The 17,983-nt window shown below is 28.9% G+C and overlaps 1 protein-coding gene across 6 annotated transcripts in view; it reads left to right on the top strand.

Annotated features, from left to right (window-relative positions):
• hiw (MYC binding protein highwire) overlaps nt 1-17,983 on the top strand; it is a 220,257-nt gene that overhangs the window by 164,237 nt on the left and 38,037 nt on the right. The gene's annotated exons all lie outside the window — the stretch shown is intronic.

The following is a 17,983-nucleotide window of genomic DNA, read 5'->3' as shown; positions in this document are numbered from 1 at the left end:
TTCTTTCATCGTTCGCGTTTTAGCTTTTTGTAGAAAAATGAGAAAAAGAAAAGCATTCGAAAAATTGAGGTTATGTAAAGAAGAAGAAGAAGAAGAAGAAAAAAAGCATTTTTGCGTTTTCTATTTTGTTCTACATTTGTTTTTGGTTTTATTTTATTTTTTTTTTATTTTGAATTTCACTAGTTTCCTCTCTCTCTCTCTCTTTTTCTTTATTGTATATGTATATTTTTTTTCTTTTATAATGTGTCATAGAATATATTTTACTTTGTAAAAGTTTTTGCAAGTAGAGGATATATTTACGAGAAGACTTTACGAATTATGACGCGTAAATTCAGTTTTTAACACTTAAGAGAGAGAGAGAGAGAGAGAGAGAAATTTCATTCTCTTAACAAGTAAGAGAGGAAAAGGGATATAATGTTGTAAGATTACGATCGCAGTTTTAATGAATGCTGATTCGGTGGAATAATAATACTCGCATAACTCGCTACGGTAAAGTAAGAAGTTCGGGTAGAGTTAGGGAGGTATACGTCAGGGTTTACTTGAACTATTAGATGGTAAGTTTAAAAGATGATTTATCTTTAAAAATTATCTTCTTCTTCTTTCTTCTTCTTCTTCTTATTATTATTATTAAATATATTAACGAATAACAAACTTGTCATTGTTATTTGAATTACTTTATCAGATTATACGAATTGTAGAAAAGGGTGGGGTGTGTGTGTGTGTGTCTGACTCTGTGTCTGTCTGTGTGTGAGTAGAGAGAATGTGGGTGTGTGTTGTTACTGGTGTATCTTACGGTCAACTTTACAAACGTGTGTTCTAAGTTGAACTTTTCGAATTAGAGAAGAAGATAAGGTTTGAACGAGCTTAGTTGAACGATACTTGTCTAAAATTTTGCACAAAATGTTATCCCCCTCTATCTTTGGTTTAAATGATATTTTCATGAGAACAATACGTTGTTCGTTATTTCTAACTTAGGACAAATTAAACGTAATTAATACAGTTTATTAATCCTTAGAGTGCTATGAACGCATATACGTGTTTGTTAATATTAATATAAAATAATATAATGTGTTTTATTTGTTATATATTGTGTGTTTATATTATATTAATTAAATTATATTCACAAAGAAACAAAAACTTTAATTATATAATTTATTATTAGAATCTGTATAATTATTTATAATTAATTTAAAAATTTTTTTATTAATTATTATATTAACCTTTGCTTATCACCCTACCTGGAGCAACACGCTTACCACACCCGGGTCCTTTGGACCCAGGTGAGAAAAATTGTTATAAACAAGAAACTATTGCATAAATTTACTTCAACATTTTTTTGAAACTTCTTTATTATTTACTTAAAAAGACTATATAGGTTTGATAGCTTTAAATTAAATTTAAATATGTTTAAAAAAATTACCAAATTTGAACAATTAAGAAAAATGACGACTCAAGTTGCAGAAAAGGTCTGGGTCCTTTGGACCAAAGTGTGCTAAGCAAAGGTTAATATATTATTTTTATTTATATATTTAATTATTTATAATTAATTATAAATTATTCCATTTCTAGAAAACATATTGATTGAAAGTATTCAACACTTAAAGGGTTAATATTTTAATTTAATTTTAATTATTTTAATTTTGTAATTAATTGTTATTCGAGATTGGATCGTTCATCGAACATATACGCGAAATTTATACGAACAATTAATTAATTTATTTATATTTAGGTATACCACATCGTTCGTATCAACTATATTATAGTTACGAATATTATATATACATATATAAATTTATAATATGTATAAATGCATTAAAAGGTTGAATCGTATCTTCATTTGGATTAATTTTCAAAATTGTCGAGAGAAAATGAACAAAAAAAAAGGAATACTTTTTCCCATAATACCAATTAATAAATGTATTTATACATAATATACATAGAAATATACGTCTCATATATCATTGATCAATTATCTCGTCGATCAAATTTCTATATATTATTTATCAAACGATAATACGCAAATAACCGTACCATTTAAATCGAATTATTCGAATCTACGACAAATGATTTTCCATGAAATTTCAATTGGTAATCATTTATTATAGAAATAAATTTATTTTTATATCTATATATAATGCAAATATATGTCTCTCTCTCTCTCTGTCTGTTTGTGTGTGTGTGTGTGTGTATTTTCTCTTATTCAAGGAATAAAACGTTTCATATTTTTTTTCCTTTTTTTTTTCTACATCGATAGAGTATGCTTTATGTTTTTAGAAAATAAATAATCGAAAGCATTGCAAATAGGAATGAAAGAAAAGAGAAAGAGAAAGAAATAGAAATAGAAAGAGACATTTGTAAGAAAGCTTTTTATCAGGGAATGGTTTTCATTGAGTCGAGAGCTTGCAATAATGCGGCTTATCCCTCTCTCTCTCTCTCTCTCTCTCTCTCTAGATTCTCGTTATACATATATATATCTTCCATTAAGGACTTGTTTCGCAACGTGAAAGCTCTCTCTTTGAAAAGTAATCGTGTCAAGTTGATATACGTAATTTTATATGCATAGTGACTCTCGAAATAGTATCACGAAAATGAAATAACGTAGGTAAAAGTAATAGTAATAGTAATAGTAATAGTAGTAGTAGAAGCTCCTTGACGAAAAACATGAATTTGAAAATTTTAACAATCCTCGAACGTCGACGAGATTCTTCTCCCTTCCCCTTCCCCTTCCCCTTCCCCTTCCCCTTTCTGCACCTCTTTCACCCTTCAATCATGAAACTAAACTACTTCTAACGTTTCAAATGTTGTTCTTAAATTCGAATTCTACTTTGTATCGTACACGATAACGGATTTTTTGTTCAACGTTGATTGAGTTTTGTTTTTTTTTTCTTTCTCTTTTCTTTTTTACTTTTTTTCATTTTTCATTTTCTATACAACGCTTTTTTTTTTCTTTTTACCGATATGGAAAAGAGCTTTTTTTTTCTTCTTTTTTTTTTCTTTTTCTATTCAATTAACTCGGGAATTACTTTCGTAAATGTTTCGAATAGAAAGAAAATAAAGAATATCACAAAATTTTGTATTATTATTGTATTTTGTTTTTTTTTAATAATTACGTATTTGTATTTTAATTTTCAAATTTATTTTTTGGAAACTTACCGTTTTCGTTTTCAAATATTTCTGTGTTTGTCAGACCTGTTTTAATATCGTCACTCAAATTTCATCTCATTTACTGTGACACACCGTTTTGTGTTGCAAGAATCGAACCATAACGAGTATACTCGTCAATAGACAAAATCGTGCTACTTATCCATGACTAGTATACTCGTCGATTACAGTAAACTGGTTAATTGACGTGAACTTCAACTTCTTCAACTTTTCAATTTAAGCAATCATTTTCATAAGCAATTTTATAAACTAATAGAAAATTTATTCAATTTTGTTGTTGTTGTTTATTTTTAACCATTTGTAAGATTTAATTTTCTTTAAATTTTTTTTTTTTTTTAAATTCTTTTCATCCCTTTTAATCAGGTTAAACATATAACATAGAAATGGTATTCTTTAATTTCGTTGATTAAACGCGTTTAAAAGGAAATGATTTTCCTCGAGAGAAAAGAAAATTCACCCTCTTTCTCTTTTTTTTTTTCATCTAATCTAACCCCCACCCCCGTCTGCAAGTAACATTCGACGAGAAAGACTAAATCCTTGAAGAACGTAAAAAGAAATTTGGCCTTAGTGGCTTTCCAGTTATTTTTTGACCAATCATGTGAACAATACTTTTGCAATTAATACTAAAGTGTGTTAGTTAATCAGTTGACTAAGTTTGACGAGTATAACCGTCAAGAAGAAGTGACAGAATTTTGTGTCATGACTTGTATACTCGTCATGTGTTAAAAGTAATGACAATTGATTAGATTTTCATAATTGAGTATCACAAACTTGGTTATAAATGAGTTTAATCACGTGGTAAGTCACGTGATAAGTCACGTGATAAGTCTCGTGGTAGGTCACGTGGTTAGGCGTAAAAAGTAATGACCATCGGCTATTTAAATTGGAATTTTTGTAAAAAAAAAAATGAAAAATCTCAAATTTTAAGATTGGTAAGAAGAAATTAAAGATTTTTATAATAAATTACTATTTTTTTTTTTTATTTAAAATTCATTTTATTCTCCTAAATGAATAATTTTAACCTCAAAACACTTTCATCGGTCGATTCTAGCGACACACAACGGTGCAAACTTTAACTGGTTAATAGTTAAAAATATAAAACAAAAAAATAATACAATTTTTTATCAATATTATTTATTAATCTTTACCAAAAATAATTAACTTTATTATTAAAAAAGCACAATTGAGAACAAAGCTTAACTTTTTATTCTAAATTTCAAGTAAATTTGTTTGTAATTGAGCTTCTTAGAGAATTGTAATGAGCTTGGTAAGAAGAAGTTTCCTTTTTAACGACGATAACGTACAAAAATTTTTATTTTACTTTGATGTATGTGTATGTGTGTTCTCTCTCTCTTGAAAGAAGAAAAGCCAAAGGAAGGAAAAAATATAAAATGAAAAAAAGAAATTAAAAAAAATTAAAAAGGAAAAGAAAAACATGAAAGAGAGAGAAAGTAAGATGAAAGCTTTTGAAACCAAACGTATGAATTATATTCGTCGGTTCATGATTTCTTGACTATACTTAGTATTTTCAGTTTTTATCCAAATCCGTAAGAATAATTCATAAAATGTAACATTAATTACATTATTATATATATATATAATGTTTTAATTGACCACTTGTTGTTTAAATTATTCTTCCTTTTTTCATCGAGCATGAAATATTAAGCATTTTTAACGGTACACGTGTAAAATATAATGAGCACGAATAAATGAAACTAAGTTAAATTAGCTTAACTTATATTAGTTGCAGTAAGCTAAATTTAACAGTAATTTCCACATATATATATAGGTGAATAAAATTTAAATGAAACTTATTGGAACGATGATATTAAAAGAAACATTGGAAACGTATAAGAAATAAAATTAAATTAACAAAAAATAAAAGAAAAATAAAATTGTGAGAAAATAGGTTAGGAATTTAATATAATCATCATAATTATCATACTTAACATCCACTCGTAATTTCATTATTTTCTTTTCTCCTTTTATCGAATTCGAATGATACATACGTATATATATATATATAGAATTGATTGGAATAATTAAAACTTAACATATCAAATTTCCGATCGAATGACTAGCATTAAATGTTTCATTGAAATTTTGGTCATTCGATGTTATTCAATATCTTCATTAAACATTAGAACAATAATAATAATAATAATAATAATAATAATAATAATAATAATAATAATAATAATAATAATAAAAATATTGTTTCAATTAATCATTCAAGACAATATAAAATTAACTATCATTCTGTATTCAATACTATAAAAAAAAAATATATATATATATACATACATATGTATAACTAATACGAAATGGTGGTAAATCGTTTAACCCCGTTACTGTATAAATATGTATGCATAAATAAATAAATCCTTTTGTAGATTAAAGTATATATTAAAGTAATTATAAATGATATTATAATAACTTAACTCGCATATTAAATTAAAACCTAATTTGACAATAATAACGTTCGTTCATTTGTATTGCAAATAAATAATAAAAAATCATAATAATTTTATCCTATTTGGGGGGTAGGAAATACGAAAATACGTGGATAAATGAAACATAAACGTAGAGATAGATTTAAACGAAGAAGAAAAAAACACATAGAACAACACTAAAGCTATGGGGACGGAGGAGGTTGACCGAGATTAACGGGCACGCGAGCCTATCGAGGGTGCTATTATGGTCGTTAATAATTCCATCGGTGAAAAATACGAGATCGGGGAAAAAAAGAACCCCCTTCTCACCCCTTTTCGCGTAACACGAGCGAACAAAACACACAACCCAATCGCTAGGCGGCGTATGTGCATCGCGTAACGAGATCGCCATTTTGCTTGGTATTCATGGTTGTTGTTGTTTTATTTTATTCTCCAACCCTTCATCCCCACCTCTGAGCACGCGGGTATCGTTTCTCTATTATTTTTCTCTCTCTAGGTTTTTTTTTTTTTTTATTATTTTTTCCTTTTCTTTTGGGAACGTGTATTTTGCGTTATTTCCGGCCCCGCATCCCACCTTTTCGATGAGAACGACGTGCCACCAGGTTCTCCCGACGATTTTCAATGAAATTTTTGTATTCAATGGAAGGGGAACAAAACTGCATTTATCCCTGGATGGATTTTTGGAAATCCTGAATCCAACAACAACAACAACAACAACAACAACCTCTTTTCGTTGAAAGCCATTTTAAGCCGATACCAAACGTGTGCTCTGTTACGTACGTTCCTTTACAATAATCCTACACTCGAACATTCAACGTAATCGTTTCTATGGCTATAGAAAAGGGGTTTGTTAATGGACGAACAAGCCAATGGTGTTTTATTTCTTTTCTAACCTAAACACATTGCTTGTTGCAACCATTTACAGAAGTTTTTAAGAAACTTTATAGGTTAGTTCTCTCGCAAATGAATTAATTGTACCGTAATTTCAATCGAAATAAGAAAATAATTAGGGATACTTAATTAAATAATATTGTTACAATATTTTTGTTTTGTTTATTCATTTATCAAATTAATGTTTAAAAATTTCAAATGTATTTATAAATACGACATTACTTTTTAGGTTTCTTCTTAATATTTTTAACCTAAAAAAACATTCGGTTTTGTGCAATTTAAGTTAATCGAGAATTGTTTTGTTTCAAATTATTTTCTATAAATTCGATATATATAATATTATATAAGGTGTCATTTATAAATCTAATTGATACATTTCTCTTTTACTTATTTCTTTTTTATTCTGTACTTTTACCTGTTTGTTAAAATAATCGGCAGCTATTGCTATCGTACGATTCATTCACCTATACACAAAAGCTTGTATGCCATAACTAAAAAAAAGGACTTTTACGATAAAAATAATCTATATTTTTTTATTTTTTGTTGGATTTTGTATTTTAAAAGCTTCAAATATGGATTGGGAGATATAACTACCAGAAGAGAGAGAGAGAAAGAGAGAGAGAGAGAGAAATAAAGATAAAACTAATAATAATAATAATAATAATAATAATAATAATAATAATAATAATAATAATATTATGAAAGATAAAAAGCGTCGTTTTTCGTAATACAACAGTCATATATATATATATAATAGTTTATCGATATTGCTTTTGAGTTTTCGATGATACTTCCATTCTCTATTTGCAATACCAACATCAACATATATATGTATATATATATAGTTATAAATGATACAAACGAAGGATACATTATGTAAAATTAATGTCAGCTATTTCGGTTTCGATCGAGCTGCATATTTGTGTCCTACTCTATTCCCTAGTTCACCCTCACCTCCAACACCCCCATTGAAGTATTTATGATATTCATAAATAACAAAATACGTGATAAAATGTAAATGTTTATAACGTTCAATAATTAAATGTTATAAACGAATTCATACGACCTATTGTTATATATTATAGTTGAAAAAATTTATTCTAATATTTATCATCAATGAATTTTTCATGTGATACAAATTTAAAGGATACTTGTAGTCAAATTTATTCTACTTTACACGAAATGTGACACACAAATCTTGTAAGTGCTCGATAAATGATACACAATGCGAAATATCAGCATATTACAAATGACGTTATGTGATTTTGATTTTAAAAATAATGGCGTGAATGATATTTTTTTTGGGGGGTGGGTGGGAAAATTGAATGGATGAAGATCGATAAAAAAAGAAATTAGGGGTACCAAATTACGTTGATATTTCGTAGGATGATTTTACGAAGGGCAGTTCCCCTTTTTGGTTGGATAATTAGGGATGATAACCCACGAAAAGAGGTATATAATGAAACGAAAACAGCGTCTATGGGCAAATGGGGGTGGGGTGGGGTGGTAGGGTTGGAGGTGGGTTGTATAACTCGTCTCGTGGCTTTCGGCTACAGAATTACACGACTATCCCGATATAATATTCCCTCTTTTGGCCGTACCTACCCGGATTGATTGTGTTTATCTTTCATTAGGAACACCCCAACCGGTGTAGCAGTCAGTAATGGTGGTAGTGGTAGCCTCTTGTGAGGACTGAGGAAGGGTGGTGGTAGTTGGTGGTGGGTTGAAATCGTGAATAATAAAACGTTCTATTATCTTCCTTTTTAAAAAGTCCACTTTCGAATCGACTTAAAAAAAAACCTTTCATTTCGTTTTTATTCTATTCACCACGATCCTTAAACAATTTTCTGTCGAGACTCATTCGCTTTTTTTCTTTTTTTTTTTTTGGTTCTTCTCTCTAGAGAGGGGGTGGACAATGTTTTATTTATTATTTACTTAAAAAAAAAAAAAAAGTCAATTCTGTCTGCGGTTTAATTTATTTATTTAAAAATAATCTCTTTCTTTCTTTCTTTCTTTCTGTTTTCTTTTTTTCGGTTTTTTTTTTTCATTTTCTTTTTGGGTAAAAGATAAAGGATTAAATATTCTTAGAATACAAAAGGGAGATAGAGAAGATCAGAGAGTATGGCAATTAATTCATTATGCGATATCCGATGCAACATTTCTATTTGGTTTCGTGGTTTGGGATTATGTTTATCTTCCATTAGAAATACCGTACAAACAGGATCGGGTGCTTGTGAATAATAAATCTCACTATTCTCGTTTTACTGTTGCCCACAGAAATATTCTCTATCTCTTTCTCTCTCTTTCTCTCTCTCTCTCTATATATTTTTCTCTCCTTTTTTATATACGATGAAAGGACTCGATAAAAATTTGATTACTTTTATTTTTAATTTTTTAATGACATTTCTTTTATTTTCGAATGATATAATTTTTAGTCACCTAGTATATATTTATCGTTTTAATTTCATAATTTCACCCTTATTTGTTATTTATATATTTATTTTTTTTTTTTTTTTGTTATGTTTTATTTTGTTTTATTTCAATCAAGATGGGGGAGCGTTTTATTTTTTTATGAGATTTTTTTTTAATAATTTTTTGTCACCTCGTATTATTATTACTACCCCCTCCCCCATAAATATATCGTTTTAATTTCGTAATTTATCCCTAATTTTTGTATTTATTTATTTATTTTTTTTTTTTTTTTGGTTATGTTTTATTTTATTTCAATCAAGATGGGGGAGTATTTTAAAAGCGTACCGTGTTGCCATCTGGTAAGAAGATATTTAAGTTCACGATACATGCTTTTTCTTCTTGAAGAACTCCATTGGTATCTATAGAACACTTTGATTGTGTTGTACGTGTGTGAACTTTTTGTTTAAAAAAAAAAAAAAGGATAAATAATTGCACGACTATATATAAATCTCAACTCTTTATATCTTTTATGTAATTCTATCTTTTGTTATCGACAAACGTACAATTACTTTATATAAAAAATATATTGGATAGTTAATTAAATCGAAACTACTACTACCAACATTAAACATACACACTTATACACACTTATATACATAAATAGACACAGGGAAGGAGAAAAATAATGAATTTTTTAATGTTTCATTTGTTTCTATAATTTACTTGATATTCTTCCTTCTCTCTCTCCCTCTCTCTCTTTCTTGTTAGACACACACATACAAACATACACATACAATGAATTCATTCTAGTGTCAAATAGACATCACAGAGTGGTTTAAAGTCAAAGGAACAGAAGGAGTAAGACCGTAGCAAATTAAGTTCTCAACTCGATTCAAAGATCATTTCCGTTCCGATGATCTCATCGTTCTCTTAACTATGAGTTTGATTGGTGTATACCAATCTGTTACAAAAGATCCTATATTCTCTTTATACACACACACACACACACATACATACATACACATACATTCATTCTTTCTTCTTCCTATTTCGATTTGTATTTTATTTTTGATTTTATTTTATCTTGAAATTTTCGAGATAAAACTTTCCTAGCGATAAAAGGAACAATTTTTCGATATTATTTTCTTATCAATCGTTTCGTTCTCATCTTCGATAAAACACACAACACACACATACACACACACACACACATAAACAAAATAAAAAATAAAAAAAAGAAAAATCATATAAAGGCAGAAGAATTCAGCGTTTTCTAGAAGAAATTGAGTGGACCGATAAGTCTTCTCGAGCGAACTATAAGTTTTCTGGACAAGCCAACGATCAATCAGAACAAAATATAACCGTCCATTGCTCAGCCGTTATCGAAATCATAAGGAAAAGGAAAAATAGAGAAAGAATGAGAGAGAAAGGGACTGTAGTCGACCCTTTGACATGTATTTCATTTTTGGAAAATCCAAGGATCAGATCCAACTATGATTTTGAAAATGAAATAAAAAAAAAACTCAATAAGAATATTTCAAACGATTTAACAAATTTAAATCAATATTGGCTTTGTTATAAAATGTTGATTTAATATAATTTGATAAATTATAATAATACATAAAAAAATACCATAATTATAAAAAGTAAGGTTAGTTATGACATGTATAAATAATTGAATTATAATACAGCACCATCTATTGAAAGTTTAGTAGTACCTAAAGACTTAGGGTAACCTTTAAATAATAAAAATATCCTATAAAATAATTTTATTGAATAATAAATAAATTAATTGTAAATTGGTACGGTTAGTTATGCCATATGTAAATAATTGAATTATAATACAGTGCCATCTATTGAAATTTTAGAGTACCTAAAGACTTAGATAACCTTTAATTAATTATATATATTATTTAATTAATATAATATCTATTTTTATTAAACGCAAGAATTAATAAGGGTATTACTTATAAAAGAATGGAATGTTTGTGAATTTACAGTAATAAGCAATGCTATTATCGTTGGTTATGGTTAATTTCTTGGTATAAAGTAAACCTAATTAAAACTTCCTCTTGCTTGTTATTAAACTTACTTTAGTTACTTACATTCCACGTATTTTATGTATCATTTTTTTTACAAATCAATTAATTCACATCTAATTAACTCAATAATGATTTCGTGTCTATTTTTTTTTATTGTTCATTATTCGATTTGTAATAAAACGAATTGATCAAAAAATAAAAAAAAAGAGAGAGAGAGAGAGAGTGTGTGTGTGTGGTTTTAAAATGCATTTGGAAAATTTCGAAAAATGTATCGTAGAATAAAATCTCTCGTAGACGCAGGTGAAGAATCAAAAGTTTTCAAAGTAGAAGTAGAAGTAGAAGAAGCGTCACGTGTAAGGCATCGATGAAAGGAAAAAACCACGAGACGAGTACGAGTACTATGACGATGAACAGCATGAGTTCAGAACCCGCATAGCATCTTTCAAATAGTTCTCCCTTTCTCTCTTGCCGGTTCCCTTTTGTCGTCAGAGAAGCGTGAGAAGCTTCCGGAGTTCGGTCTTTATAGATTTCTAAGGTAGTATTTACTACTAGCTTCCCTTTCTTTCCATTTCGAGTACTATACCAAGATTTTCTATACCTTAAAACCAGAACAACTATGTATAATACATAAAATGTAAAAAAAAAAAAAAAAAAACATGAAATTGATGGTTAATTCAAATGCATAAAAATCAAATCATTATTTCTAGTTTTAATTAAATTACTATGTAGTTGAAATATATATATATATATATGTATATATTAAATATTATTTATATAATAAAATATACCCAAAATAGGTTTGTTAATATAATATTTCTAGGGATTTGATTTTTATAGATTTTTTTAAAAATAGTAACTTTAATAATTAATTCTATTTTAAATAGCTTTCCAATTTAAAAAGCCAATGCTTTAAAAATCTCATCATTATTTCTAGTTTAAATTAAATTATAGTAGGTATATCGTAAAAATAATAGATTTTTACAGTTTTTAGATAGATAGATACCAAATACACCTTTTTTTTTTTTTTTTTAAACTTCCAGCTAGACAGACAATTTCGTTCGTACGTTTACATATATGTATCTAATATCTTTTACCATGTGCGTATACGTTTCTACATGTGTGTCTGTGTCTATATACATGTATGTGTATCTACCGATCAGGGGAATCGTTTCGAAACAAGTTACAATAGTTCAGAATTTGTATTTTTTGTGTGTGTATGAACGAATCTCTATTCTCTATTTCGGTTCGTTCAGGAAAACGTGCTTTTCCAGTATTCGATCTGTACTCCCATAACGGATTGCGGGCCAAAACTATGATACGTTCCTTTCCTACCGCAGACCATACTGCACCATACTGCTATTAATATCGCGAAGTATATTTAGATTTCAATGGGGATACGAGACGACGACGATGAAGAGAAGAAGAAGAGTTGCTGGGCTGGTTTGCAACTTGGACGATATGCCGCCGTCTGCAAACTGCAACACCGAGGGGTGGGAGACCCATCTTTCACAAATATCGTTCAGAATTTGAAAAGGAACATATTTTTGGGGGGTTTTTGAAATATCATTGATTCGATAAAAACGGATTTGTGCAGATAATGCACAAGGTAGAAAGTGTGAATCCTAAAATAAACCATACTTCGAGAGAGTTTGACGAATGTTGCAGAGATTATCAGAAGTGGGTTTAATTTTAGGATTTATTTGTTATATTAAAGACAGATTGTCATCTAAATTGAGATTTTGGAATTTTCTTTGCTAGTTGAATTCTTATTTTTAGCCTTTTTTTCTTGTTAGAAATGGTAAATGGTATTTGCCATCTAGTGGCAATTTAAAGGACTAATGTACAATGCCTAAGTTGCACATATAACCTCAGATTCTAAAGAAGTTTTCACTTCAAAAAATTGTTTTCCAATGAAGGAATTTTAATTCAACTTTAAAATGACTTACACAACTTAAATTTCAAATTAATTCAACTTAAATTTGACTTACAATCGAAAAAAATAAATTTCTACTGTTTGTATCTTTATTTATTTTCTTTTTGTACCGTGTTTATTTGTTTATTTGTATATTTATTTTTGATTTGGAAAAAGTTGGATGCACACATTTTTTATATTTCCTTCCTTCCTTTCTTTATTTCTTTCTTTTTCTTACATTCACCCACGCGTACGTGCACATACATACACACCACACACACATATATATATATATATATATATATATATATATATATATACACTCGCAAACGTAAGCAAGTCGTGTCTGCCACGACGACATCCTGTTTCTCGATTTTTCTTTTCGTTTTTCTCCTTTTATAAGCGGGTGCCTCGAGATTCAACACGTGACTCGCAAACGTTCCGACGTTTCACGGATGCACCAAACGAATTGCCGGAACGAACATGCAAGCGCACTAAAAGATGAAGTGGAAAACTTACCGATGAAAACTTACGACGGGCCAATAAGTCAACCGATAAACTCTATTGAATCTTTCATCTAAATTTTCTAACCTAAAAATAACCACTTATCTACGTTTCTTATTTTTAGGTTATAAACAACATATACTATACTAAAATAATATATTACAAAATTGGTAACATATATATTTACAGTTAATTAAAATTAAAATTAAAAAATATATTTTATTTTAAGTAAAATCAAATTAACAAAACAAACATGTAACTGATCAAATATTCCCGCCCTATTATTGAACACTTAACCTCAAAGTATTTAGTACTCAAAGGTTTAATTCAAACATTCGTAAATAAATATAATAAAAATGATTTATAAAATTAATCATTCATTTTCTTTTGTTTGAGTATCCAATAAAGATTTCATATTATCTTGCTGAACCTAGAAAAAGAAAGGTTATCAAATTGCAAAAAAGGAGAAAAAGTAGGTGTGTTGAATATTTCTGTGACTGACTGTATATAGTGAGATATTCGATTTAAAGGTCCATTAGACCCTTCGGTTGCAATATCGTTGCGACACGTGACACGTCGGATCGTAAGGCACAGACGGTGGATATTAGGGAACACCAAGGTTCCCCCTTAACCCCGCTGCACCTACCCCATATCATAGTCATGACGAAATAGAAACGTCGATTGGACGTTAGTCGAAATCATATGTCGTTCAAAGATAACCTTACTTATGATTAGAATTAAATTGTTCTCTATATATATATATTGACACCTATTATAGTAACTGGATGATTATCTAACCTAATTATTTTTATTATTATTATTTAGAAATAACACATCAATCATTGTCTTTCAGATTATGCAAATATATTATTAAATTCATATTAGTGTTAATTTATCCGATTGGATGATTTATTTGTCAATAAAATTTCTTTTGAAGTATTGTCGATGCGGTGAAACGTAATAAACCGCGAAACAACTTCCGTCCAACGTGTGTACTAACTGAAAACAAAGCGTTTGTTCATAGAAAAGGAGAGAGAGAGAGAGAGAATGAATCTAATTTCCATTAGTACGCTTCACAAAACTTTTCGAAAGTTGTTGGCACCACTGTAACGAAAGTAGAGATGATGATCGTCGGTGTAGTTAATTTTACAAATACCATGATGTACAGTATTGCAAATACGATAATAAGTGAAACAAATTGTCACAAATGTTCAGAAAGAAACAAAAAAATTCTACCTAATATTATTTTTGAAATTCCAAAAGTTTGTAGAAAAAAAAAATATATATATATATATATATATATATATATATATATATATATATATATATATATATATATATATATTCATGAGCATAACTTTCTTGCAACACGTAAAAAAGTTTATTTTGATTAGTAACAAAGTTGCAAGTATATCTCGTGAGGTTGGAATGATGGTGGGGGTAAATTATTCGTAAGATAAAACAAACTAAATGATTTAACGTCTCCATTTTTCTTTTTGTTTTTTTTTTTTTTTTTTTGAGTTAAGGTCTTTTTTTTCTTTCCAATTTGATATAAAACAGATAGGTTAGGTTTTAACCTCTTTAAAAAGAAAAAGACAGAGAGTAAATTGGTATTTATCGGATAAATCTTAGAAAGCTCGTTAAATGGAAAGAGGTAAGAGGAAGGGAGCATAGGGCTTTGCCATACGACCTAGAAGACCCTTCGTGATTTCAGTTTCTCGAACGGTTTACGTAGCCCTATCCCTATCCCTTTACGTATTATCGTCTCGTATCCTTTGAAGATATCCTCCGGCATACCTCGATCGATTGTCGTGGTATCTCTTAGGGATTAGGTCAGGGACCAGAGAAACAGGTTAGAGCCTCCGCAAATCGGATGGGAGAAGAGGTACCAACCATCCGAGTGATGAAATGATTGGCTGCTTGATGAAACATGATAGAGTTTGCCAGGCTGCCCTACGGATTATTCTCACACGACCCACGCCATCATTGCAACTTGGCTATAATCTCACTTGCACGCATTTCCGGTTTAGAATATTTTTGTTTTTTATTTTAACTACTCTTTTATTTTATTTTATATTTTGTTATCAAGATAAGCTCTATTTAACAAAAGCTTCTTAAGATGACCCTTTAATTTTTTCTTCTTCTATTATACCTCGTTAGGTTAAATTAATTTCTATTGTATTCATAAATTGAGATCTAAATTGATACAATTTTTTTTTTTTAAACTAATCTATTTAACACTAGATTGCCCGAGATTTCTTGTATAGCTATATTGCCCAAAAACAGTCAAAATGACTGCATTGTGAAAAAATAACTAATGTGTAAACAAATTTGTTTAAAATTAATTTTTAATATTTCTTATATTATTTACAGTTATACAACAAGTTATTAGTAAATATTAACAATAAAAACCAAATTCTAAGAAATTGTGTCATTATATACATAATTGTTTTTCTAATTGAAAATAAAAAACAGTCAAAATGACTGCCTTGGGCAATCTAGTGTTAATTAATAATAATTCATTGTACGATTTTTCATAACCCCAACATTTGTTTCATTTATTTAATAAACTCGTAGATTTTATTATACCCATTGTTTGAATGATTGAACAGCAGTGTGACAAAAGTATTTGCAATAATTGTTTAATAATTATTACCATGAAACACCATAAGGTAAAAACATGTATTATTGTATATTAATCTATAATAATTAACAATATACTATTTAAAACCCTTCTATTTTTATTTTCTTATCGATTTATCTGCATAAACAAAAACGAATATTCTGCCTGTTGTATTTTTTTCAGGTTTTTTTTTTTTTTTTTTTTTTTTTTTTAAATGGGACTTATAAAATAGTCGTTTATTATAACGTAACGTTTACCGTTGGAAAAATCCTCTTTGTAAGAAAACGAAGATCGAAGGTGGAAAGGAAGCAACAAATTGCTTCTCGTCGAGAACTCGTTAGCCTCCCCCCCTCCTTTAACTCCTCCCCCCCCTCCTTCACCCAACCCACACCACTCAAGCCCGCGACTTTTCACAACTAGCAGCCGGTCTCGAGAGAAATGACACTCTTATCTGAGTAATGGACCACCATAAACAATCCGACGAAATCGGTGGTGCACGATAGGACCCCGAACTACTTCGGATAACTCGAGCTACTATCATCCTCGTTCCTTTTGCCTTGTCGACGGCCATTGCAATACCCGAGATAAAGACTGTATAATATATTTTCCAACTAAGTTTTTTATTCCAATCTTTTCTTTTTTTTTTTCTTTTTTGTATTTTCTTCATACGAAAAGATTATCACGATCACGTGATCTTTTTACGATCTAGTGATTTGTACTGAAACATTTAAGTGAGGTTATACCACCATCTTGAGATTTTAAAAATCGATTTTAATTGCTGCGCTAAATTTTTTATACTTTTGAGAATATTGTTTAAAAATGTTTAACTTAAATTATTTTAATATTTAAATGAATACAACATATATATATATAAATCTTTATATATAAATTTAAGGATTTAATTATTTAGAGGGCTTTTAGGTTTTTGGGTATTGGAATATAGGAAATAGATGGCGTTGTATTATAATTCAATTATTTCACGCTTTTTTTCAGATTTATATACGACATAACCTTACTTTTTCTATTTCTTCGTGTATTATTTTATTATATATTCCATTCTAATTGTGATATTATTTTATGTGTTATTATTTACAAATTATATATTATAAATATTTAAAAAATTTATGTTATTTTATTCCTAATTTGAATTTTCAGAAATTAGTAGTGAATATTTGACTGCATTAAATAATTCAGAATTAAATAAAATCAATGTTTTGTTATATATATATATATATTTTTTTTTGTAATTAATTATTGAAAGGTAAAGGAATTTTGAAAATCATTTAGAATGAATTTGAAAAAGAGAATAAAATGTAAAATGTTTTTTGAACTCTTGTGAACAGCTGCGACACAGCAGGCTGTGGTGTATTCCACACAGGGCCAAGATGCTGAGGGCAAAAGCTAGTCGGATTTCTCTTCTATTTGTTTCTCTCGCATTCCATGTTGAATAGTTTGGTCTCGCGTCTTCTTGGATTATACACCGACTACGCCCAGAAAGAAGAGAACAGAAAGAGAAAGAGAAAGAAAGATTAAGAATATCTTCTTCTCTTTCTGACTTTTCCTGTTCTCTCTCTCTCTCTCTCTCTCTTTCTCTCTCAAACTCTCTCTCCCACTCTCACTTTCTCTTTCTCTCCTTTTCACTCTTCCAAAAGCTTACTATCCTTTTTTTTTTTTTTTACGTTTTTCAAGAAGAGTAGATTTCTAAGTGTGTTTCGAAGCACCACTACGAACGAAAGAGAAAAGCAAAGACAAAATAAGAAAAAAAGAAAGTGAAGGGAATAAAAGAAAGAAAGAAAGAAAAAAAAAGGGAAAATACTACAGTTACTACAGACCTTTGAACTCCACTCGACGTAGAAAGACTTCTAACGAGGGAGTTTTATACTACGTAAGAGAAAAGATCGTGTCTTAGTATCGTAAAAATTCTTTTCGAAAGAGATAAGAACTTGAGGATAGTCTAAAGTATTAAACGATAGTACTGGTTACA

This window comes from Polistes dominula, unplaced genomic scaffold, assembly GCF_049000335.1.
Source record: "Polistes dominula isolate Pdom_NZ unplaced genomic scaffold, Pdom_raw_medaka contig_83, whole genome shotgun sequence".
NCBI lineage: Eukaryota > Metazoa > Arthropoda > Insecta > Hymenoptera > Vespidae > Polistes > Polistes dominula.
The sequence above is the reverse complement of the archived record's forward strand: the minus strand, read 5'-3'. Positions and strand labels throughout refer to the sequence as shown.